Raw genomic sequence first — 26,455 nt, 5'->3', positions numbered from 1 at the left:
TTTTTGTCACAAGTTAGTGGAATATGAGACTTTGTATGAAAAAAAAAAAAAAATCATCATTTTCCACTAACTTGTGACAAAAAATAAAAAATTCTAGGAACTTGCCATGCCCCTCACGGAATACCTTGGGGTGTCTTCTTTCCAAAATGGGGTCACTTGTGGGGTAGTTATACTGCCCTGGCATTCTAGGGGCCCAAATGTGTGGTAAGGAGTTTGAAATCAAATTCTGTAAAAAATGACCTGTGAAATCCGAAAGGTGCTCTTTGGAATATGGGCCCCTTTGCCCACCTAGGCTGCAAAAAAGTGTCACACATCTGGTATCTCCGTACTCAGGAGAAGTTGGGGAATGTGTTTTGGGGTGTCATTTTACATATACCCATGCTGGGTGAGAGAAATATCTTGGCAAAAGACAACTTTTCCAATTTTTTTATACAAAGTTGGCATTTGACCAAGATATTTATCTCACCCAGCATGGGTATATGTAAAAAGACACCCCAAAACACATTCCTCAACTTCTCCTGAATACAGAGATACCAGATGTGTGACACTTTTTTGCAGCCTAGGTGGGCAAAGAGGCCCATATTCCAAAGAGCACCTTTCGGATTTCACAGGTCATTTTTTACAGAATTTGATTTCAAACTCCTTACCACACATTTGGGCCCCTAGAATGCCAGGGCAGTATAACTACCCCACAAGTGACCCCATTTTGGAAAGAAGAGACCCCAAGGTATTTCGTGATGGGCATAGTGAGTTCATAGAAGTTTTTATTTTTTGTCACAAGTTAGTGGAATATGAGACTTTGTAAGAAAATAAAAAAAAAATAAAAAATCATAATTTTCCGCTAACTTGTGACAAAAAATAAAAAGTTCTATGAACTCACTATGCCCATCAGCGAATACCTTAGGGTGTGTACTTTCCGAAATGGGGTCATTTGTGGGGTGTTTGTACTGTCTGGCTATTGTAGAACCTCAGGAAACATGACAGGTGCTCAGAAAGTCAGAGCTGCTTCAAAAAGCGGAAATTCACATTTTTGTACCATAGTTTGTAAACGCTATAACTTTTACCCAAACCATTTTTTTTTTACCCAAACATTTTTTTTTTATCAAAGACATGTAGAACAATAAATTTAGAGCTAAATTTCTATATGGATCTCGTTTTTTTTGCAAAATTTTACAACTGAAAGTGAAAAATGTCATTTTTTTGCAAAAAAATCGTTAAATTTCGATTAATAACAAAAAAAGTAAAAATGTCAGCAGCAATAAAATACCACCAAATGAAAGCTCTATTAGTGAGAAGAAAAGGAGGTAAAATTCATTTGGGTGGTAAGTTGCATGACCGAGCAATAAACGGTGAAAGTAGTGTAGGTCAGAAGTGTAAAAAGTGGCCTGGTCTTTCAGGGTGTTTAAGCACTGGGGGCTGAGGTGGTTAAAACCCCAGAAAATGATGGGTGTATTTCTAGCTTAAATTGCACACTGACTAATCAAGATGTTGTAGATTGTCAAAAAACAGTTTTTTTGGTAACAGAATATGAAAGCTGTATATATTAAACTTGAATTTAACACTTGCAGTTCTGGAAAATACTGTTTTTTGAAGAAAAAAATTTGTGTTTTTCAAGCCCAGAAAATGATGGGTGTATTTCTAGCTTAAATTGCACACTGACTAATCAAGATGTTGTAGATTGCCAAAAAAGTGTTTTTTTTGTGACAGAATATGAAAGCTGTATATATTAAACTTGAATTTAACACTTGCAGATCTGGAAAATACTGTTGTTTGAAAAAAAAAGTGTGTTTTTCAAAGCCCAGAAAATGATGGGTGTATTTCTAGCTTAAATTGCAAACTGACTAATCAAGATGTTGTAGATTGCCAAAAAAGTGTTTTTTTTTTGGTGACAGAATATGAAAGCTGTATATATTAAACTTAAATTTAACACTTGCAGATCTGGAAAATACAGTTTTTTGAAAAAAAAAATGTGTGTTTTTCAAAGTCCAGAAAATTATGTGTGTATTTCTAGCTTAAATTGCACACTGACTAATCAAGATGTTGTAGATTGTCAAAAAAGTGTTTTTTTTTTGGTAGCAGAATATGAAAGCTGTATATATTAAACTTGAATTTAACACTTGCAGATCTGGAAAATATCGTTTTTTGAAAAAAAAATGTGTGTTTTTCAAAGCCCAGAAAATGATGGGTGTATTTGTAGGTTAAATTGCACACTGACTAATCAAGATTTTGTAGATTGCCAAAAAAGTGTTTTTTTGGTAACAGAATATGAAATCTGTATATATTAAACTTGAATTTAACACTTGCAGATCTGGAAAATACTGTTTTTTGAAAGAAAAAAAAGTGTGTTTTTTAAAGCCCAGAAAATGATGGGTGTATTTCTAGCTTAAATTGCAAACTGACTAATCAAGATGTTGTAGATTTTCAAAAAAAGTGTTTTTTTTTGTAGCAGAATATGAAAGCTGTATACAGTCCTGATCAAAAGTTTAACCCCTTAAGGACACTGCCTTATTTCACCTTCTGGACCAGGCCATTTTTTGCAAATCTGACCAGTGTCACTTTAAGTGGTGATAACTTTAAAACACTTTGACTTATCCAGGCCATTCTGAGATAGTTTTTTCGTCACATATTGTACTTCATGACATTGGTAAAATGAAGTAAAAAAAATTCATTTTTATTTATAAAAAAATACCAAATGTACAAAAAAAAAAAAAAAATTGCAAATTTCCAAGTTTCAATTTTTCTACTTCTATAATACATAGTAATATACAAACGGAAAATGCAAATGTGATCGCACACTACATCCAGCACTCTGCCCTCCATGCTGGATGAGACATTGGTTTATATTTTGGCCAAAGCATAGTAAGCCACTCACCGCGTCAAGGTCGTCTCAATTGAGTGGTCCCTAACTCTTGTTCCTACCTGTTCATGGGCCATGACAGCCACATAAAATCCAGGAAATGTAGGTCAGCATGCAAGCCAAGTACACTTTGCTTGTAACCCCGTCCGGTGCCATTACAGCTTTCATCGGATCCAGGGATGCAAGTACCAACATGCATGCTGAACCCACCATATACTTCTCCTGGAGCCAGATGGCTAATGGTAGGTTCTATATAAGCAGACTCAGTTTTATACTGACTTTAAAACCAGCCTCCAGGACAGATTGACTGGTCAGGTGTGCTTGACTCAAAGGAGATCGCCACGCCTCCAATATATGCTACAAAGAAAAAAAGGTGGGGGGTTGAGTCAGCACAACCTGCCTGCAGGTGCAGATCACTATGGCGAAATACATATACAAACGGAAAATGCAAATGTGATCACACACTACATCCAGCACTCTGCCCTCCATGCTGGATGAGACATTGGTTTATATTTTGGCCAAAGCATAGTAAGCCACTCACCGCGTCAAGGTCGTCTCAATTGAGTGGTCCCTAACTCTTGTTCCTACCTGTTCATGGGCCATGACAGCCACATAAAATCCAGGGAATGTAGGTCAGCATGCAAGCCAAGTACACTTTGCTTGTAACCCCGTCCGGTGCCATTACAGCTTTCATTGGATCCAGGGATGCAAGTACCAACATGCATGCTGAACCCACCATATACTTCTCCTGGAGCCAGATGGCTAATGGTAGGTTCTATATAAGCAGACTCAGTTTTATACTGACTTTAAAACCAGCCTCCAGGACAGATTGACTGGTCAGGTGTGCTTGACTCAAAGGAGATCGCCACGCCTCCAATATATGCTACAAAGAAAAAAAGGTGGGGGGTTGAGTCAGCACAACCTGCCTGCAGGTGCAGATCACTATGGCGAAATACATATACAAACGGAAAATGCAAATGCATAGTAATACCTACAAAAATAGTTATTACTTTACATTCCCCATATGTCTACTTCATGTTTGGATCAATTTGGGAATGATATTATATTTTTGGGGGATGTTACAAAGCTTAGAAGTTTTGAAGCAAATCTTGAAATTTTTCTGAAATTTTCAAAAACCCACTTTTTAGGGACCAGTTCAGGTCTGAAGTCACTTTGTGAGGCTTACATAATAGAAACCACCCCTCAAGGTATTCAAAACTGATTTTACAAACGTTGTTAACTGTTGAGGAAGGGTTGATACATGATATATATACATGCATTAATGGTCACTTTATAGGATGATGTGCGCAGATGTGCCCAGCATCTGCGCACATCTGCCCTTAGTGGCCCACAGGGGCTCATGGTGGCTCCTGTGGGAATTATGTGGTCCCTGGAAGCTGTGTCCCCTTATAATCCCCCTTATAATATATATGTGCCCCATATAGATATATATAAATATATATATATATATATATATATATATATACAGTACAGACCAAAAGTTTGGACACACCTTCTCATTCAAAGAGTTTTCTTTATTTTCATGACTATGAAGGCATCAAAACTATGAATTAACACATGTGGAATTATATACATAACAAACAAGTGTGAAACAACTGAAAATATGTCATATTCTAGGTTCTTCAAAGTAGCCACCTTTTGCTTTGATTACTGCTTTGCACACTCTTGGCATTCTCTTGATGAGCTTCAAGAGGTAGTCCCCTGAAATGGTCTTCCAACAGTCTTGAAGGAGTTCCCAGAGATGCTTAGCACTTGTTGGCCCTTTTGCCTTCACTCTGCGGTCCAGCTCACCCCAAACCATCTCGATTGGGTTCAGGTCCGGTGACTGTGGAGGCCAGGTCATCTGACGCAGCACCCCATCACTCTCCTTCATGGTCAAATAGCCCTTACTTTCAAAGTTTTCCCAATTTTTCGGCTGACTGACTGACCTTCATTTTTTAAAGTAATGATGGCCACTCGTTTTTCTTTACTTAGCTGCTTTTTTCTTGCCATAATACAAATTCTAACAGTCTATTCAGTAGGACTATCAGCTGTGTATCCACCTGACTTCTCCTCAATGCAACTGATGGTCCCAACCCCATTTATAAGGCAAGAAATCCCACTTATTAAACCTGACAGGGCACACCTGTGAAGTGAAAACCATTTCAGGGGTCTACCTCTTGAAGCTCATCAAGAGAATGCCAAGAGTGTGCAAAGTAGTAATCAAAGCAAAAGGTGGCTACTTTGAAGAACCTAGAATATGACATATTTTCAGTTGTTTCACACTTGTTTGTTATGTATATAATTCCACATGTGTTAATTCATAGTTTTGATGCCTTCAGTGTGAATCTACAATTTTCATAGTCATGAAAATAAAGAAAACTCTTTGAATGAGAAGGTGTGTCCAAACTTTTGGTCTGTACTGTATATATATCTCCCTTATATTAGTGTATACATGTGTATGGATGTGCCCCATGCATCCATACACATGTATATTATACAATATTCCCCCCCTATTCCTGAAACCAGGTGCATCAGTGTGAATGTGCCCCAAGCATCCACACTGATACAATCTGGTTAATTGCATCAGAATGACCTGACTAAGGTCCGGTCATCCTGAGAACTACAAAGAACTCAGATTCAACAGAATCTATATTACACTTTTTGTGAGGCAAGGTAACAAGAAATAGCTTTTTTGGCACCGTTTTTTTTTTTTGTTACTTACAACATTCATCTGACAGGTTAGATCATGTGGTATTTTTATAGAGCCGGTCGATACGGATGCGGCGATACCTAATATGTATACTTTTTTTTTATTTATATAAGTTTTACACAATGATTTCATTTTTGAAACAAAAAAAATCATGTTTTAGTGTTTCCAAAGTCTAAAAGCCATAGTTTTTTCAGTTTTTGGGCGATTATCTTGGGTAGGATATGATTTTTGCGGGATGAGATGATTGGTACTATTTTGGCGTACATGCGACTTTTTTATTTTTATGACGTTCACCGTGCGGGGAAAGTAACATGACTGTTTTATAGATTAGGTTGTTACGGACGCGGCGATACCTAATATGTGTAGTGTATTTTATTTTTTTAATTTTTATTCAGTGATAAATGTGTTTTTTTTATCTTTACTTTTTTCACATTTTTTTTACATTTTTTTGACCCAGACCCACTTGGTTCTTGAAGATACAGTGGGTCTGATGGCTGTATAATACAGTACAGTACACTAGATAGTGTATTGTACTGTATTTTACTTACACTTTGTCTGAACAGATCTATGCCTTTATTACAGATCTGTTCAGCACCATGGACAGCAGGATGCCAGAGAAGGCGTCCTGTTGCCATGGGAACCTTCCCCGTCTACCACAACTGAGCAGACGGGGAAGGAGGAGAGCTCCCTCCCTCTGTGACCCCATCCTGTCTGGGGGCTGCAAAGGCACAGCAGCCACCCGATGGGAGAGGGAGGGAGCTCCCTGAATGTTAACCTTTTCCATAAAGCGGTCCGTACGGACCGCGGTATGGAAAGGGTTAAACGGCTGACATCACAGCACAGATGTCAGCCGTTTATACCAGAGTGTCATCAATGTGCTGACACTCTGGTATAACCACTGGACGCCAATGAATATATTCAAGAGGAGGCGGGCGGGGAATCGCGATCCCGCCTGCCGCACCGACCGCCTCCCGCACCGCCCGCACCGCCTGCAACCCCCTTCTGCACCACCCGCCGGCATAAAATCATTCAGGGGTGTAGGGGGGGGGGTGAAAAATCTATATTTTCGGCATATTAAAGTTTCTGATCCCGCGGTCAGGGACCGCAGGGATCAGAAACTGCAGAAAGCGCAGCAAACCGCAGGTCTGAATTGACCTGCGGTTTGCTGCGATCGCCGACACGGGTGGGTCACGGGACCCCCCTGTACATTTAGCCGAGGTGCCTGCTCAATGATTTGAGCAGGCGTCTTGTTCCGATCACCGCCCGCTGGGCGGCGGTGATCGGAACAACACATGACGTACCGGTACGTCATGTGTCCTTAAGGACTCGGGAAACATGCCGTACCGGTACGTCATGTGTCCTTAAGGGGTTAAGACCACTTGAAAAATGGCAAAAAATCATATTTAGCATGGCTGGATCTTAACAAGGTTCCAAGTAGAGCTTTAACATGCAACAAGAAGAAATGGGAGTGAGACAAAACATTTTTTGAGCATTCAATTTAATGAAAACAACGAATAAACTGAAACAGGCTGTTTTTCAGCTGATCAAAAGTTTAGGACCACACCTCCAAAAAAATAACTAAACCCCCCCCCCAAAACAGAAATCCAACTTCCAAACATGAACTCAGTAATGAGTAGCTCCGCCGTTATTGTTTATCACTTCAAAAATTCATTTCGGCATGCTTGATTCAAGCGTTTCCATGAGGTGAGTGGGAACATTTCTCCAAGTGGTGAAGACGGCCGCACGAAGGCCATCTACTGTCTGGAACTGTTGTCCACTTTTTTAAACTTCCCTTGCCATCTATCCCCAAAGGTTCTCAATTGGATTTAGATCAGGGGAACACGCAGGATGGGCCAAAAGAGTGATTTTATTCTCCTGGAAGAAGTCCCTTGTCCTGCGGGCATTGTGTACTGTAGCATTGTCCTGTTGAAAAACCCAGTCGTTACCACACAGACGAGGGCCCTCAGTCATGAGGAATGCTCTCTGCAACATCTGGACATAGCCAGCGGCCGTTTGATGCCCATGCACTTCCTGAAGCTCCATTGTTCCACTGAAGGAAAAAGCACCCCAGACCATTATGGCGCCCCCTCCACTGTGGCGCATAGAAAACATCTCAGGTGGGATCTGCTTGTCATGCCAGTAACGTTGGAAACCATCAGGACCATCAAGGTTACATTTTTTCTCATCAGAGAATAAAACTTTCTTCCACCTTTGAATGTCCCATGTTTGGTGCTCTCTTGCAAAGTCCAAACGAGCAGTTCTGTGGCGTTCAAGGAGACGAGCTCTTTGAAGACATTTTTTTGTTTTTGAAGCCCTTCAGTCTCAGATGCCGTCTGATGGTTATGGGGCTGCAGTCAGCACCAGTAAGGGCCTTAATTTGGGTCGAGGATCGTCCAGTGTCTTGATGGACAGCCAATTGGATCCTCCGGCTCAGTGCTGATGAAATTTTTTTGGGTCTTCGACTTGACTTTTTTGTTCCATAACCCTCAGGATCATTTAAGAATTTAAGAAATTCCAAATTACTGTCTTACTGCGTCCCACCTCAGCAGCTATGGCGCGCTGTGATAGACCCTGCTTATGCAGTTCAACAACCCGACCACGTTCAAAAAGGGAGAGTTTTTTTGCCTTTGCCATCACAACGTGTGACTACCTGACAAAAAATGACAATGAATCCACATCTTTGCACAGATTTGGCCTTTTAAAGGCATGTGGTCCTAAACTTTTGATCAGCTGAAAAACAGTCTGTTTCAGTTTATTCTTTGTTTTCATCAAATTGAATGCTCAAAAAATGTTTTGTCTCACTCTCATTTCTTCTTGTTGCATGTTGAAGCTCTACTTGGAACCTTAAGATTCAGCCATGCTAAATATGATTTTTTGCCATTTTTCAAGTGGTCTTAAACTTTTGATCAGGACTGTATATTAAACTTGAATTTAACACTTGCAGATATGGAAAATACTGTTTTCTGGGGGGAAAAAAGGTGTGTTTTTCAAAGCCCAGAAAATGATGGGTGTATTTCTAGCTTAAATTGCACACTGACTAATCAAGATGTTGTAGATTGCCAAAAAGGTGTTTTTTTGGTAACAGAATATGAAAGCTGTATATATTAAACTTGAATTTAACACTTGGAGATCTGGAAAATACTGTTTTTTGAAAAAAAAATGTGTGTTTTTCAAAGCTCAGAAAATGATGGGTGTATTTCAAACTTAAATTGCACACTGACTAATCCAGTTGTTGTAGATTGCCAAAAAAGTTTTTTTTTTTTTGGTAACAGAATATGAAAGCTAAATAAATAAATAGTAGTAGGGCACTCTCTATAGTAATGGGATCTTTATTGATAATAGGATACAATTTATTCCATAGGTCAAGGATATAATATGGTTCAAATTAAATAGCAGCAATAAATGACAATAATATTAAACTAAGAATAGTCATTAAACTCTAGAATAAAAGCAATACAATCTTATACAAAAACATATGGATTCCAATTGACAATGTTACTCTTAAAAACCAACAATCTGTGGAACCTCCGATGATTTAAAATAATCGCAATGAAACAAGTAGTAAAATAATCGACCAGATACAGTATTCGATAATAAATATTCGATGGTGGAATTAGCTAGTAAAGTTTGATGGTAAAAAAATCGTAAGAGAATAAAATATCAAGTTTTTCCAAATGTTCAAACTAGGTACCAGGTACTATCGGATTTTTAGCACAAATCAAGGTTAATAGTCAGGTGTTATTCGATTTAAAACACCAGTAAAAGTCCATAGCATATGGAGCGGCGTCCCACTTACTGAATGCAGGTCTTTTGAATGGACTTCGTGCCCTCGACGCGGTGTACCTTCTTTGAGGATTAGGGTTCAGGTCTCAAGGGCTGTTTTGTTTGTTTTGAATTCCGCGCCAAACCTCTGAACACACGTGATCTTGTAGTAGAGCTAGATATCATTCGTGCAGTAGAAGTTTTTCTTAGGCGGTTCGATGTTTCATAAGATAGTGTCCATGCCTCCTCAGTCTGTCGGTGTGCTTTCCAAATGGGGGTAATACCAGATGCGTTTCGGGGTTTTAGAGCAGTGACCCCTTCATCAGTGGTTGACATCCCCCTATTCATGCACCACCTTTATAGTGGTCAAAGTATGTAGGAAAACCTGGTTTGGAATAGAGTTTTTTCGAATATCCCTGGGTCTCGAATTTACCCAAAGAATCCTCACATATATCTATATATAAATGGAACCCTCCATCTAATTATCAACACTCTTACTGGTCGATTAATTTAATAAAATCTGTATGTATATATGTTTGGCACATTATATCATAAAAACATAAAAAACGAATTCTTGGCAATTTGCCAAATGGAAAACCTTTCATACAGTTATTCTACATCAACTTCGGAGTCATATAGTATGAAAAACGCACCAGTATCGCATGCGTTTTCAATGCGATTTCAGTGCGTTTTTTCAAAAAAGTAAAAAAATAAAATAAATAAATAATGATGTTCATGATCTAATCTGGGTTATAATAATCTAAAAAAGGTATATCAAATTGTAATATCACACCAATTATGCGTAAACTGCTACTTTTAATCTTACTATAAACAAAGGATCTTCTTGGCGGAATTTTCTAATATGTTTGATAGTTGCTGTAGAATATAAGATGGGGGCCGGGTGTAGAGGAGAAACTGGGCGGATTAAAATACCGTCCAGTTAATCATCGACAGACGGCGCCCATCTCATAGAAAGCCAAAAAGTTCAAATTCCGCGTTTAAGCCTAGCGGCTAAAGTGTATTTAATTCAAAAATGTGCTTTGTTTCTAAACGTGACATTTTTTCTACATGATTGCCGTCTCTCCAATCCCTGTGCACTTTATCAATAGCTGTGAATATTAAACATGAAGGATCTTGATTATGTATCATTTTAAAGTGGCTTGACAGGGAATGATTTTCAAAGCCTTTCCTTTTTGCGACATGTTCTGCAATGCGTTTTTTCAGCGATCTTTTGGTTCTGCTCACATATTGATATTTACATGGGCATTCTATCACGTATATCACATCTTCCAAGCTGCAAGTAAGAAATTCTCTAATTTTATGACAATATTTGTTGGTAGTTGATCTTATCTCTGTTGTTTTTTTAGGGAACGAAGTTAATTTACAATTGTTGCATCTTCCACAGCGGAAAAAAACTGAATGCCTGCCCAAGCTTGAACAGAGGAGGTACTGATTTTCTTCTTCTGTACAGTGGGTGCTATTTTAATGTTCAAGTTGGGAGCCTTTGTAAAAGTGATTCTAGGTTTAGGGGGTATCAGTGTACTCAGCATTTTATCTTTTTTCAATAAATACCAGTGTTTGTTAATAATGGACTGAATCTTCCTAAAATCTCTATTAAAAGGTAAAACCAAGCGTAAACTAGAATCCACTGTATTAACCTCTTTTTTCGTTTTTTCAATGAACTCCTTTCTATCCATTTCTTTCACCTTGTTGAGGGCTACATTTAAAATTTCTATAGGGTATTTTTTATCGAGAAATTGATCCGTCGTGGCTTTTGCCTCCTTTTCGAATTCCGTCTCTAGTGTGCAATTACGTTTGATCCTACGCAGTTGTCCTTGTGGGATGTTGACTAACCAGCTAGGGAGGTGGCAACTATTGAATAAAATATAACTGTTACATGCAGTAGGCTTGATAAAAGTTGTACTTTGGAGTTTACCTTCTTGATTTAAAATTTTGATATTTAAAAATTCCAATGAATATGAAAGCTGTATATATTTAACTTGAATTTAACACTTGCAGATCTGGAAAATACAGTTTTTTGGGGGAAAAAATGGCCGCCACCGCCGCCCACCTAACTAACAGAATTATAAGTTGTTGTTTTTTGGTCAATGGGCTCAGGGCAGGGTAAAACGATTGTGCCCTGCACCCACACAACTATTTCTCTGTAGATAGCTGAGTTAGATTCTCTCCCATTCTCTCCCTGAAATCACAAGTCCAGCAGCATCCTCTCCCTACACTTGTAACAGCAGAGTGATGTGCAGCACTATGTGACTCAAGATTATATAGAGCCTGGGTCACATGCTGCTCTGCCAATCACAGCCATGCCATTAGTAGGCATGGCTGTGATGGCTTCTAAGGTCAGACAGTTAACCGCTTGTTGATTGGCTGCTCTGCAGCCTTTCAAAAAGCGCCAAGAAAGCGCCGAACACCAAACCCAAACTTTTACGGAAATGTTCGGGTTCGGGTCCAGGGTCCAAAAATCCTAAAGTTCGGTACGAACAACCCTAGTCAGGAGGATGACCAGAGTGAGGAAGTGGAAGAGGAGATGAAATCACTGACCCAACTTGGGAAGGTGGCAAGCCGAGCGAGGACAGCAACACAGAGGGGGGGATCCTCAGCACCGCAACAGACTGGAAGAGGCAGTGGGGTGGCAAAAGGGAGAAGGCGGGCCACACCAAAAAGGCCCACAACTGTTCCCCGGAGCACCCCCTTGCAGCAATCTCCCTTGCAAAGGGGTAGGTGTTCCGCAGTCTGGCTCTTTTTTTAAGGAAAGTGCGGACGATAAAAGATTTGTCATTTGCAACCTGTGCCGTACCAAAATGAGCAGGGACGTGAACACTAGCAACCTCACCACCACCAGCATGATCCGCCACATGGCATCAAAGCATCCTAATAGGTGGGCCAAATGCCTGGGTCCACAACCAGAGTCTGCGGGTCACACCACTGCCTCTTCTTCCCCTGTGTTATGTGCTGGCCAATCCCCTGTCCAAGACGCATGCCCGGATGCCTCCCGCCATGCACCTGGACCTTCGCAAGCACCATCAGCTAGCACATCCACTTCTGTGTCCCAGTGCAGCATACAGATGTCTATACCCCAGGCCTTTGAACGAAAGTGCAAATACCCAGCCACCCACCCACAGACCATAGCACTAAATGCACACCTTTCCAAATTGCTGGTCCTGGAAATGTTGCCATTTAGGCTTGTGGACACTGAGGCTTTCCGAAACCTGATGGCGGTGGCTGTCCCGCAGCCGCCAATATTTTTCACGGTGTGCATTCCCAGCCTTACACCAGCATGTGTCCCGTAACATCACCCGTGCCCTGAACAACGCAGTTATTAGGAAGGTCCACTTAATGACTGACACATGGACAAGTGCTTTTGACCAGGGACGCTACATGTCCCTCGCGGCACACTGGGTGAACTTTGTGGAGGTTGGGAGCGAGTTGTACCCTGGGATGGCACAGGTGACAACAAGGATTGCGGGCCCTAATTCCTTCTGCCTTTCCCGTGACCCTCGCGTTGTACGCATTTTGGCCAATACTGATTACTGGTTGTTCACCCTTCTCGACCCCCGCTACAAAGAGAACTTCTCATCTCTCATTCTTGTGGTGGAGAGGACGAGCACAATGGTGCAATACCAGAAGGTCCTTGTGGAAAAATTGCTCCAAAAATATCCAGCTGACAATGCTGACTACAGAGTACGTAGTTCCTTGGGCAACCGAGGAGAGGAGACGAGGGGAACACACAGCAGTTCCAACAGAGGCAGGGCAACACTCTTTAAGGCCTGGGACAGTTTTATGACACCCCGCCAGCACCCTCAACCTGATGCGTGGCCTAGTGTCACAAAGAGGGATACATTTTGGAAGATGGTCAAGGAGTACGTAGCAGACTGTGTCAGCGTCCTCAGTGATCCCTGTGTGCCTTACAACTATTGGGTGTCCAAGCTGGACATGTGGCACGAACTGGCGCTCTACACCTTGGAGGTGCTGGCTTACCCTGCCTCCAGCGTTTTGTCAGAGTGTGTATTTAGTGCTGCTGGGGGCATAATAACTGATAAGCGCATCCCCCTGTCAACTGAAAATGCTGACCAATTGATTCTTATAAAAGTGAACAAGACCTGAATTGCCCCTGACTTCTCTACTCCACCAGAGGAAAGCGGCTGAACATAAAGGCACTCTAAATGTGGCTTTTATGGTGTATTGAATACACTGTATTCCCATGCACCCCTTCCACCACTAAAAAGGGTATATGGTTCAATCTCCCTCTACTCGTCCTCCTCCTCCATCATAGCAACATGCTTATTAGGCTGCCCTCGCTCCTAATGTTTTAGAGGGTCAGCTCAGCAGCGGACCTTCACCCATAAAGTTTTAGAGGGTCACCAGCAGGCCCTCACCCATAGTGTTTTTTAAGGTCACCAGCAGGTCCTCAACCATAATGTTTAAGAGGGTCAGCTCACCAGCAGGCCCTCAACCATAATGTTTTAGAGGGTCAGCTCAGCAGCAGGCCCTCGCCCACAAAATGTTTTAGATGGTTAGCTCAGCAGCAGGCCCTTGCCCACAATATTTTTTAGATGGTTAGCTCGGCAGCAGGCCCTCGCCCACAAAATGTTTTAGATGGTCAGATTGGCAGCAGGCCCTTGCCCACAAAATTTTTTAGATGGCCAGCTTGGCAGCAGGCCCTCTCCCACAAAATTTTTGGGATAGTCAGCTCGGCAGCAGGCCCTCACCCACAAAATTTATTAGATGGTCAGCTCGGCAGCAGGCCCTTTCACACAAATTTTTTTAGATGGTCAGCTCATCAGCAGGCCCTCGCCCACAATTTTTTTTAGATGGTCAGCTCGGCAGCAGGCCCTCGCCCACAAAATTTTTTAGATGTCAGCTCGGTAGCGGGCCCTCGCCCACAAAATGTTTTAGATGGTCAGCTCAGCAGCAGGCCCTCGTCCACAAATTTTTTTAGATGGTCAGCTTGGCAGCAGGCCTTCACCCATAACATTTTTTAGATGGTCAGCTCGGCAGCAGGCCCTTGCCCACAACATTTTTTAGATGGTCAGCTCGGCAGCAGGCATGCGCCCACAAAATTTTTTAGATGGTCAGCTCGGCAGCAGGCCCTTGCCCACAATTTTTTTAAATTGGTAATCTCAGGAGCAGTCCCTCACCCGCAAAATTTATTAGATGGTCAGCTTGGCAGCAGGCCCTTGCCCAAAACTTTTTAGATGGTCAGCTCAGCAGCAGGCCCTTGCTCCTAATGTTTTTGAGGGTCACCAGCAGGCCATCAATCATAATTTTTCAAGGGTGTGTATGATGTAATAAAGGGTGTTTTGGAGTGACGGTTCCTTGTAATTTTTGGCAGCCCTTTTCTTTAGTGCATAGTCTTTATGAGTGTAGGAGTCCCACTACCTGAACAATTGTACCACAATCTGAATGAGGCCCTCCTTTATGTGATATACAGGTTGTATCAGAGTGCCTCTTCCTTGTAATTTTTGGCCGCATTTACACTTTATATACAAGTACATATGTAGGAAAGAATGTTTCCTAACAATTTTTCCTCTAAAATCGATTTTATCTTCGGTTTGTCAGTCTGTAAAAGTGGCGTACTACTCGGACAACATGATTCCCAGCAGCGTCCTGGGAGTCTAATATGCATCCAGACATCCTCCCCATGCTGTTCCTGAACCATTTCAGTGGTATTTCCATCAATTTCTGACCTTTTCCTATGACCTAGACACCCTCCCCTCTTCAGAGCAGGGGCTGCCTGGTTTAATGCTCAGGTTCTCCCATTGACTTCCATTGTGCTCGGGTGTTTGTTAGAGCACCGAGCATTCCGAGGTGTTCTACTCGAGCACCCAAGCACTTTGGTGCTCGACCAACACTACTACAGACCATTGACGTCATAGAACAATGTCATATAGGATTTGTCATGAGCCGGACCAAACTGGCACCACTCCGCGAATACACGATTCCCAGGTTGGAGCTCTGAGCTTGCAGTGGAGTTGGCTCGAACTTGAAATCGAGGAAGTCAAGTTTTAGACGGACAGCAAGGTAGTCCTAGGATATATCTGCAACGAAACCAGACGTTTTTACGTCTACGTGTGCAATTGGGTGCTAAGGATCAGGAGATCCACTTGTCCTAAACAGTGGCAATACGTGCCTACACAGCATATTTCTGCGGACCATGAGACTAGATCCGTCGCACCAAGCCACCTGTCGGGATTCTCTCTGGTAGACAGGGTGTGCGGACGCAGTACAGAGGCAAATTACCAGTTCTTAAATTAAACTTCCATGTTTATTCACACATAAAGCAAAAACAAAACGTCACTTTGCAATCTTGCCGTTAGTTCACACACAGGGGCGTAGCTATAGGGAGTGCAGAGGTAGCAGTCGCTACTGGGCCCAGAAGCCTGAGGGGGCCCAAAGACCCTTGTGGTGCATAAGAAGACACCAGTATTATAGAAAGTGCATGCTGGTCAAGTTTCACCTCTGGCTCAAGGGTGTGCGTTTCAATTTTTGCCTCGGGCAGCACGAAGGCCTTATGCTTCCTGCCCCTGGCCACAAAGCACTGAGGGAAGGGGGGCCCCAGGCTGAACTCTTGCACCAGGTCCCATGATCCATTAGCTACGCCCCTGTTCACACACAATGGAAAGTCCACATAGCAAAAATCATCTTGTTGGCATTTCTGCCTCCAGCAGTCCATAGCAGGCTTTTAGGGGTCCCGTTTCCCTTACAGACGGGTCTCAGCCCTCCAGCACGGCACAAGCCTCAGATCCCAGCACACACACCTCCTGAGCTCCACTGTCAGACTGAGGTAATCCTCCTCCACCTGGATTTTGCTCGTCCATGCTATACCCTGTCTAGCTCATATAGCTCAATTTTACAAATCTACATTACCTGTGAGTCAGAAGCCCTGCAAAGGTTGGCATCACTGCAAACACGCCTTTACCACTGCTAATCTGGAAAAATCCAAAAATGTAATAATTCGCACTATACAACGTGAATGTTATGCTAAAGAGAAAGACTACCTCAGCAGAGGCCAAACAGTTTCTAAGGACAGCGCTTTTAAGAAGCTTGAGCCCATCATTGACCAATGATGATAAGAATAGGAGGCCGTCTTCAAGAAGCCAAAGTGGAATTTGTGGAAAAACATCCTGCAATAATTCCCCGACATCACCACGTCACGACCCTGCTCGTGCGACATCACCACGTTCAAGTGAAACACCAGGGCTGATTGTTTACTGAAGGGAATCTACGAGCTGCCGGACTATGGATTGTTAGAGCAAAGAGGTGTGTGAGAAAGCTCTTCTTCAACTGCATTACCTGTCGCAAACTTCGTGACATGTCTCAAAATCCAAAACTGGCCAGTTTGCCAACTGAGAGACTCAGCACAGATCCTCCATTCACCAATTTTGGTCTAGATGTATTTGGTCCTTGGTCAGTGGCTACACGGCATACTAGAGGTATTGACGCTAGTGCAAAATGCTGGGCGGTCATGTTTACTTGTATGTCCAGCAGAGCTGTCCATATAGAAGTGATCGAATCCGTGGACACTTCAAGTTCCATAAATGCACTTCAACGTTTTATTGCCCTTAGAGGGGCCCGTGAAGCTTATTCGTGTGGACAGAGGCACAAATTTTGTTGGAGCAGTTAAAGAACTCCAAATTACTTCCAACTTGGACACTATCAATGTGGAAAGATACTTGAGCGAGCAAGGATGCACCTGGACTTTTAATCCACCTCATTCTTCTCACATGGGTGGCGCCTGGGAAAGGATGATAGGGATAGCAAGAAAAATCTTGGATTCCATCTTCTTGCAAGTAGGAAGTACGAGACTCACACATGAAAGCTTGACCACATTCTTGGCAGAAGTCTCAGCCATCAGGAACGCAAGACGATTTACTACCTTTTCCAATGACCCTGAAGATTTGACTATCCTCACTCCTGCCATGTTACTCACACAGAAGACCAGCACCCCGAATGCTCCTCTCTGAGAATTTAATGACAAGGACCTCTATAGATGACAATGGAGGCAGGTACAAAGTCTTTCTAATGCCTTCTGGGACAGGTGGAGGGAGCAGTGTATCTCTACTTTGCAGTCTAGAAGGAAGTGAAAAACTAAAAAACCGAACATCAGGCTTGGAGATGTTGCACTCATGAAAGACAGCCAGTCGCACCGGAATGAGTGGCCTGGCAAGGATGGGAACGTGCGCAAAGCCGAGGCCAAAATATGGAAGCTTGGCGAGTGCAAACTATTCCAGACCAGCAGCGGAGCTTGTTTTGTTGTTTTCACCCGAGAGACCTAGTAGTAGCATCCGTTGATGCCAGACAGGGAGTTTTCTGCCTCCAGCAGAGAGAGATTAATTTCAGTTCACGTCTATTTAATTTCTAATTCATTCTGCTGCAATTTTTGTATTCCTGTAGTTATTAGTTAGGTAACAGCACCATCTAGCGGTGGTAAAAATGTATTGCACCTGGTTTTCTTGTTAATAAAGATTATTGCTTTGTGGGAGGTGCAAGGCATTCTGGGAAGGAGAAGCCAGTCTCCAGTCTACATACAGACTACAGGATATCAGCAGAGCTGTTCCATGCAGTTCTCATTCTTAAACTCCACCATCTTTGTGCAAGTATATCTGATGAGTGACATCTACCTTTGTTTCAGGGATATTTAGTTATGCAGAGCTGTTTAGCTAGGTATAAGTGTCACTCAGGGAGTTATTTATGTTAGCTAAACATGCAGTTCTATGTATAGGCAGCCATTTTGGACATCGTCTTTCTCTATCAATGTATTACTGTACTGTACATGCTGTTTTACTTACACAAGCCATTTGTATTCTTGAAGTTTTACCAATTCATAATCCTGTTGACCAATAAACAACTTAGACTACAGAAAACAGTCCTCCTATTTGGAAGGCAGGGATGGTTTATACTGAATGTCAGACTGCACACTGTGTGAACGTGTATGAAGACAGAACACCAATACTAGGCATCACAGTGATGGCTTACAAGTTCCCACAGCTAAAAAGCTAGTTGATTGAATACTTTCAACAAACTTTATTCAGCATCCGAACACGGACTTCTGCGACAAAGTCCGTGTTCAGGTTCTGGTGCCCGAACCCTTGATGTTCGGTATGAACCTGAACTTTACAGTTCGGGTTCGCTCATACCTATTTGTACAGAAAATTCTGATGCAAAATACTGACTGTGTGATCGAGGTCTTATGCTCCAAAGACAGGATCTGTTGTGTTTTTCATTTTTCGGTTCTTCTGACGGATCAGAAGAATGGTAAAATAATTGGTGTTGTCAACAAGGCCAAACGGGGACACTAGTGGCCCCAGCACAGACTGGTGAGGGTGGCAACAGCAGGAACAGTCACAACAGTGGCCCAGTCACAGAGTGGTGAGGGTGTGAACAGCATAAGGAGTCACAATAGTGGCCCAGTCACAGAGTGGGGAGGTGGGGGGCAACAGCAGTAACAGTAACAGCACAAAATGGTGGCAGTAGGAGAAGATGGCAGCAGAGGCATCAGGCTGGCGGCAGCATCAGAATAGTGGCAGCAGCACATGGGCAGAAGTAATAAGACATTTTTCACAATGTTCTGGTGTGGCAGCACACTGCAGTCAGATCATTACTGACAGAATGATCTAGTCTGATGCATCAGGCACTGACGTGTGGTAATCCTGGCCGATCCATGACTGATTCTTCTTCACAAAGTGGACGTGCCTAAGGCTCAAGAAAGCGCACAATAGGGTAGTACGTTTGATTAGATGGTAACAAATTTGTACACTAAAGGCTCACCTTGCGGGATTGTGCTAAGATAGGCACAACCCTATTGAAGGCTTGTCACACAAGAGTCGGTCCTTGAGTGTGCTGCCGCAGGTCGGGGTTCCTTCAGAAGTTATTTCCAGAAATGTGCTTTAGGTAAAAAGGAAATTAAGCTCTGGCGCTTCAAACCCAATTCAGACGGTCTTCGCTGTAGAAAGGTTTCTGTATACCATTAAAAATGCTCACAAGTAAAAACAACGCATTTCGGGGAGTTCAGATCCCCTTCATCAGGTTGACATTAATAGCTGATACAGTGTGGGGTATATATACACATAAAAACCGCCAAAAAACTGCACCAGTGGGTGGCTACCAAATCATGGGACCACCCACAGGTGCTGTCCAATTAGCATATGTAACAGGTATATAGTTCATGGTTTATATATATTAAAACAGCACACGTCTGGAGGAGGAGGGCGATAGTATAATTATACTACAGATGATGACAGTGTTTTCGTATTATTTCATATTAGTTTAGTTTAGATTGAACTACAAATGACAATGTAATACTGGGTTGGGTCATGTGATCGCAAAGTCAGCGTTCACATGGCCATCGCCATAGTAACCAGCAACGCTTGGAAGCAGTCTGGCCTATCACGTGGGGTCACGTGTCCTAAGGTGGTCACATAACCAGAGAGGAGAAGGGAAGGAGTCAAAGGACCTGCCGCTCTGGCCAATAGAAATTAGACACGTGTAAGTCACATGGTATGTTCCGATCATGTGACTGTGGGACTTGGATGGAGAATATTCAGTATGTAGAAAAGGCTGTCGGTGGTGCCCGGGGTGCTTGGAGTCACGTGATGCGTTGTCATGGAGGAAACAACGCTCATCCTATATTCAGGCACCGCAGCCAATGTAACTTACATCACTTAGGGGCAAAAGTGTGCGGATATACTAAAACTTAGGAGGGGGGTGGACCAATAGAATGTGTAGGAAATACAATAAATACATAAAAATGGGGAACTGAAATAAATAAGTTAACGATATTTGAAACATAGTGTCTTAAGACACGCTGCAGACTTTCATGGAGAGCGCTCAATAGGTTTCAGAATCACCCCAATCGAGCAAATACCCATATGCCAGCGGGAAGATATCCAATATATAAGAAGACGAGAAATGTACTGGATCTTTAAATTGAACAGTCTAAATCCACACGGACTTAATGAGGCGTTTGAAATCAACTTATAAGCCTCACCCCAATCACCACAATACAGTTACCCTCCATTGCCACCAAAAAATAATTTTCATCAATACCAGCATTCTCATCCTTCAGCTCTTTTTTTTTTTTTTTTTTTACTAGCAATTTTATATATTTATATCCAGTTCTTATACTTTTATAGTTATTTTTAGTTTTCCTTCCACCCACATTATACATATATAGGCTTCCAACTTATACCCATGTCCCCCTCTCTCTTCCACCTCTCTCTCTCTCTCTCTCTCTATATATATATATATATATATTCTTTCTAACAATAAATTATAAAGCTCCTTTATATACCGTATTTTTCGCCCTATAAGACGCACTCCCCTCCCCCCCAAAGTGGGGGCAAAATGGCAGTGTGTCTTTGTATTTATATTGTATTACCTATACATTCATTCTTTTTTTTTCTTATGTATCGTGCATTTAATCGGATTGTCTATATAACTTATTTATTTTTATGTATTTTTTGTAATTCCTACACATTCTATTGGTCTCCCCCCCTCCTAAGTTTTAGTATATCCGCACACTTTTGCCCCTAAGTAATGTAAGTTACATTGACTGCGGTGCCTGAAGATAGCGTTGTTCTTTCCATGACAATGCATCACGTGACTCCAAGCACCCCGGGCACCACCCACAGCCGTTTCTACATACTGAATATTCTCCATCCAAGTCCAAGAATCACATGATCAGAACATACCCTGTGACTTACACGTGTCTAATTACTATTGGCCAGAGCGGCAGGTCCTTTGACCCCTTCCCTTCTCCTCTCCGGTCACGTGACCACCTTAGGACACGTGACCCCACGCGATTGGCCAGACTGCTTCCAAGCATTGCTGGTTACTATGGCGATGGCCATGTGACTGCTGACTTTGCGATCACATGACCCAACCCAGTATTACATCGTCCTTTGCAGTTCAATCTAAACTAAACTAATATTAAAAAATACGAAAACACTGCCATCATCTGTATTACAATTATACTACCACCCTCCTCCTCCAGACGTGTGCTGTTTTATTATATATAAACCATGAACTATATACCTGTCACATATGCTAATTGGACAGCACCTGTGGGTGGTCCCATAAGTTGGTAGCCACCCACTGGTGCAGTTTTTTTGGTGTTTTCTTTTGTGTATATATACCCCACACTGTATCAGCTATTAATGTCAACCTGATGAAGGGGATATGAACTCCCCGAAATGTGTTGTTTTTACTTGTGCGCATTTTTTATGGAATAAAGAAACCTTTCTATATCCAAGACCGTCTGAATTGGGTTTGAAGCGCCGGAGCAGGATTTCCTTTTTACCTCTTCTTCACAGAGGGCAGTGTCTCTCCACATTTTGGGTGGAAAGGCAAGTTGTCCTTGGGGTAACTATGCCCCCGCCGCACTTAACACCCGCTCTGATGCCACACTAATGGTCGGGCAGGAAAGCTTGCCCAGGGCAAACTCGGCCAGTTGCAGCCACAATTCAAGTTTGGCTGCCCAGTAGTGCAGTTCAAGTATGCCACTGCCTTCTGGTTCAGGTTCTGCTCCATGTTCTGCTACTGCTGGCTGGTTTCTTCAGTAGGCGGGTGACGAAACGTGCTCATCAGAGACTCGAGACTCAAGCTGCCGCTGACGGTGCTCCTGTCCCCTCTCCAGCAGTCATGTCAGTGGAGCATGACCACAGATTCCCCCCCCTTCCCTCCCCGATCAGACCTTTGTAAGGATGGGCAATGGCTAAATAGGATGTCTTGACAGTAGTTGAGTTTTTCATCCCTCTAAGAAGGTGTAAAAAAAAGGCCCCCATTTTGGCCCGGTAGCAAGGGTTTAACATTGTGGAAAGTTAATAGTCATCCCTCTGCCAAATGGTGATCCCTGTCTCTATTAGTGATGTCGCGAACATAAAATTTTCAGTTCGCGAACAGCGAACGAGAACTTCCGCAAATGTTCGCGAACTGGCGAACCGGGCGAACCGCCATAGACTTCAATAGACAGGCGAATTTTAAAACCCACAGGGACTCTTTCTGGCCACAATAGTGATGAGAAAGTTGTTTCAAGGGGTCTAACACCTGGACTGTGGCATGCCGGAGGGGGATCTATGGCAAAACTCCCATGGAAAATTACGTAGTGGACGCAGAGTCGGGTTTTAATCCATAAAGGGCATAAATCAACTAACATTCCTAAATTGTTTGGAATAACGTGCTTTAAAACATCCAGTGTGTGTATACGATCAGGTATGATGTTGTATCGATCAGGTAGTGTAAGGGTTACGCCCGCATCACAGACATTGACAGACCAAACTCCCCTTTTAATGCACCGCAAACAGTTCATTTGCACAACCGCAAACTCCCCATTTGCACAAGGTTGGATACCAAGCTAGCCACGTCCCGGTGATGTCATTGAAGGTTTCTTCCTCCACCCAGCCACGTACAACACCAAGGGTCCCCGAAAGGTCAATTGAATTGATTTTTCGAACGGGGAGATGGTTAAAAAAACGCTGGCTCCCTCCCCTTTGTTTTTATCCACGGTGACTGCGTCTGCGCCGTGCAATTTACTGTCACACCCGATATGAGTGGTATTTTCTGTAGTACTATTCTCATCAGTTTAATCCCTCTAACGTCCCCAATCTGGGTGCCATTTATTGAATAGATTTTTCGAACGGGGAGATGGTATCAGTGGTTGGCACTGGCAGTGGGCACACTACAGTCAGTAGAAGCGGGCCTGACACACACTGGCAGCAGGCAAGCAACTGAAATTACACTAAAGTGTAAAAATTAAATGCCTTATTTATCGGCAAGCTACTGTGCCACCCGGTATGAGTGGTTGGCACTGGCAGTGGGCACACTACAGTCAGTGGAAGAGGGCCTGACACACACTGGCAGCAGGCAAGCAACTGAATTTAGACTACTGTCTAAAAATTAAATGCCTTATTTATCGGCAAGCTACTGTGCCACCCGGTATCAGTGGTTGGCACTGGCAGTGGGCACACTACAGTCAGTTGAAGTCGGCCTGACACACACTGGCAGGCAACTAACCTTAGATTAAAGTGTAAAAATGAAGTGCCTTTTTTTTAAGCAAAGTCCTGTGCCAGCCGGTATGAGTGGTGGGCACTGGCAGTGGGCACACTACAGTCAGTGGAAGTCAGCCTGACACACACTGGCAGGCAACTAACCTTAGATTAAAGTGTAAAAATTAAGTGCCTATTTTTTAAGCAAAGTCCTGTGCCACTCGGGATGACAGGGGTGGGCACTGGCAGTGGGCACACTACAGTCAGTTGAAGTCGGCCTGACACACACTGGCAGGCAACTAACCTTAGATTAAAGTGTAAAAATGAAGTGCCTTTTTTTTAAGCAAAGTCCTGTGCCACACGGGATGACAGGGGTGGGCACTGGCAGTGGGCACACTACAGTCAGTTGAAGTCGGCCTGACACACACTAGCAGCAGGCAAGCAGCTGAAATTACACTAAAGTGTAAAAATTAAATGCCTTTTTTATGCAAAGTCCTGTGCCAGCCGGTATGAGTGGTGGGCACTGGCAGTGGGCACACTACAGTCAGTGGAAGTCAGCCTGACACACACTGGCAGGCAACTAACCTTAGATTAAAGTGTAAAAATTAAGTGCCTTTTTTTAAGCAAAGTCCTGTGCCACACGGAATGACAGGGGTGAGCACTGGCAGTGGGCACACTACAGTCTGTGGGCCTGCAGCTCCTCACACACAGGCAGGCCAGGCAACTGCAATATGTATATAAAGGAAAAAAAAAAAGCAGACTAATGTTGCAGCCCTAAAAAGGGCTTTTTGGGGTGCTGTCAGGACGCTGTCCTTACAGCAGAGATCAGATGAGTCTTTCAGGACTGGAGTGGACACTGAATTCACTAGCCTAGCTATCGATTTCCCAATTAAATCAGCAGCAGTTACAGTCTCCCTCCTCTCACTAAGACTGCAGCTTCAGAATGAATCTAAAATGGATGCTGTGCAGGAGGTGGGAGGGTCTGGGAGGGAGGGTATGCTGCTGATTGGCTGGAATGTGTCTGCTGACTGTGAGGTACAGGGTCAAAGTTTGCTCAATGATGATGTATAGGGGGCGGACCGAACATCGCATGTGTTCGCCCGGCAGAGGCGAACGCGAACAAGCTATGTTCGCCGGGAACTGTTCGCCGTCGGATAGTTCGGGCCATCTCTAGTCTCTATCTCCACTGCATACTGCCACAGTCTGTCGGGGTCATCTGCCTGGTCTTCCTCATCTCCCTCCTGCTCCTCATGCACCTCATTCTCCTCATGCTCCTCTTGCTCCTGTCCTGTCGCTTGGGTATATAGACCACCTATTTCTGTTTACAATTCCTGGGTGTTTATGTCCTCCTCCTTGTCCTTCTCCTCTGCCAGTTCAGCCCCCACAGGGCTCAGGTGGCTGTGAGATGTAGGCACCATGTCTCCTGTCCGCTGGCCTGTCAGATTTATCAGCATCTGCTCCAGGACGTGAAGGAGTGGAATGACATAATTCATCCCGTAGTCCTGGGGACTGACAAATATAATAGCCTCCTCAAAGGGCCGGAGCAAGCGGCTGGTGTCATGCATGAGCTGCCACTTGCTAATGTTGAAGTTACACAGGGGAGTAACCCTGTCCGCCTGCATCATCAGGAAATCATTCACGGCCTTATTTTGCTCATATAGTTGGTCCAACATGTGGAGAGTGGAGTTCCAACATGTGGAAACGTAGCATATGAGGCGATTTTGGGGAACACCATTCTGTCTTTGCAGCTCAAGGATGGCATGTTTTGCAGGGTAAGAGTGGATGAAGTGGATGCACAATTTCCTGGCCATTTTCAAGACATTTTGCAACTGGGTTACAACCAGATTAAAGATGTGAGCCATGCAGGGTGCATGGGTCAGCCCTCCTTAACACAGCTCTTCCTGTTATCAGTGACCAGCTCTTCCTGTTATTCAGTTTGCGAGGAGACAGCCAGGATTAGATTCCTTGGTGACAGACATGGAACAGTTCCTCCCCGATGTTACTCAGTTCACCCAGGCTAGCCAGGTGCAGAACAGCTCTGCATAGATGGTATCCTCGACCACTCTGAACTATGCCTAATGTGGAGGCTGAGGACAAGGTGGAGGATGAGGAGGCACAGGAGGATATTGGCGGTGGAATTAGAGCATGAGAATGTGGAGGCGACATTGCCAAATTTGCCATCACCTGGTCAAGTTGCTGGTGTGCGGTGTGCCTGGGCAGGAATCACATTTACCCAGTGGTCCATAAACAACATATATTGTCCCTGACCATAGTTATAGCTCCACATGTTGGCTTTTCCATGAACTGTACCAGACATCAATCACGGACTAGCTCACCTTCTGCTATATGTACTTATGCAGAGCTGGTACAGCTTTTTTAGAGAAGTAATGACAGCTCGGGACCCTCCACCTTGGCTCGACCCAAGCCATCAGTTCTCTGAAATGTGCAGAGTCAACCACATGGGAAGGGACAGTCTGTAGTACCAAAAACCTCGCCAGCATGTTCAGCTTCTGCGTGTGTTGGATGAGTGCACGCATACTGTTGTTTTTTTGCAATCACCTCAGTGATCGCTGGCAAAAAATGTGAGAAGGAGAAGGAGCATCAGGACCAGTAGATGAAGGGAAGGAATGACAGCTTCCTTCTGCTGAGGTGGAGGAGCCCTGACTCCTGGAGAAGAGGTGCGGGCTGCGGGGAAATGCAGCAGTTGCTGTCTCAGACTGTACCACTGCATTAGTGCTATGGTTTTCCAAGGCCCTTTATGGTGATACTCCATGTGTTGACCCAGGGCCATAGTGCCACAATTAGCACCCTGGCCGTGCTTCACCTTTTGCCCACAGATCCTGTATACCGCCACTCTAATGTCCTCCAGCGACTTGATAAACAATTCCCACACTGGTGAGTATGGCAATTTGCCGCTGTCGATGCCTCTATGAAGCTGTGCACCAACAGTTGTTTCCTGACAGGTATGCTCCAGAGTAACAGTCTACACCAGGCATGTTTGGCTCCAGATCAAACACTGCTGCCACCTGGCTGTCTTATGGCTACACTTACACCATGCTGGCTCATCGGCACGCTGCCACCCTGCTGCTGTCTCATGGGCAAGCTGCCACCCTCACCTCATGA

This window comes from Bufo bufo, chromosome 2, assembly GCF_905171765.1.
Source record: "Bufo bufo chromosome 2, aBufBuf1.1, whole genome shotgun sequence".
Taxonomy (NCBI): domain Eukaryota; kingdom Metazoa; phylum Chordata; class Amphibia; order Anura; family Bufonidae; genus Bufo; species Bufo bufo.
Note: the sequence above shows the minus strand (reverse complement) of the source record.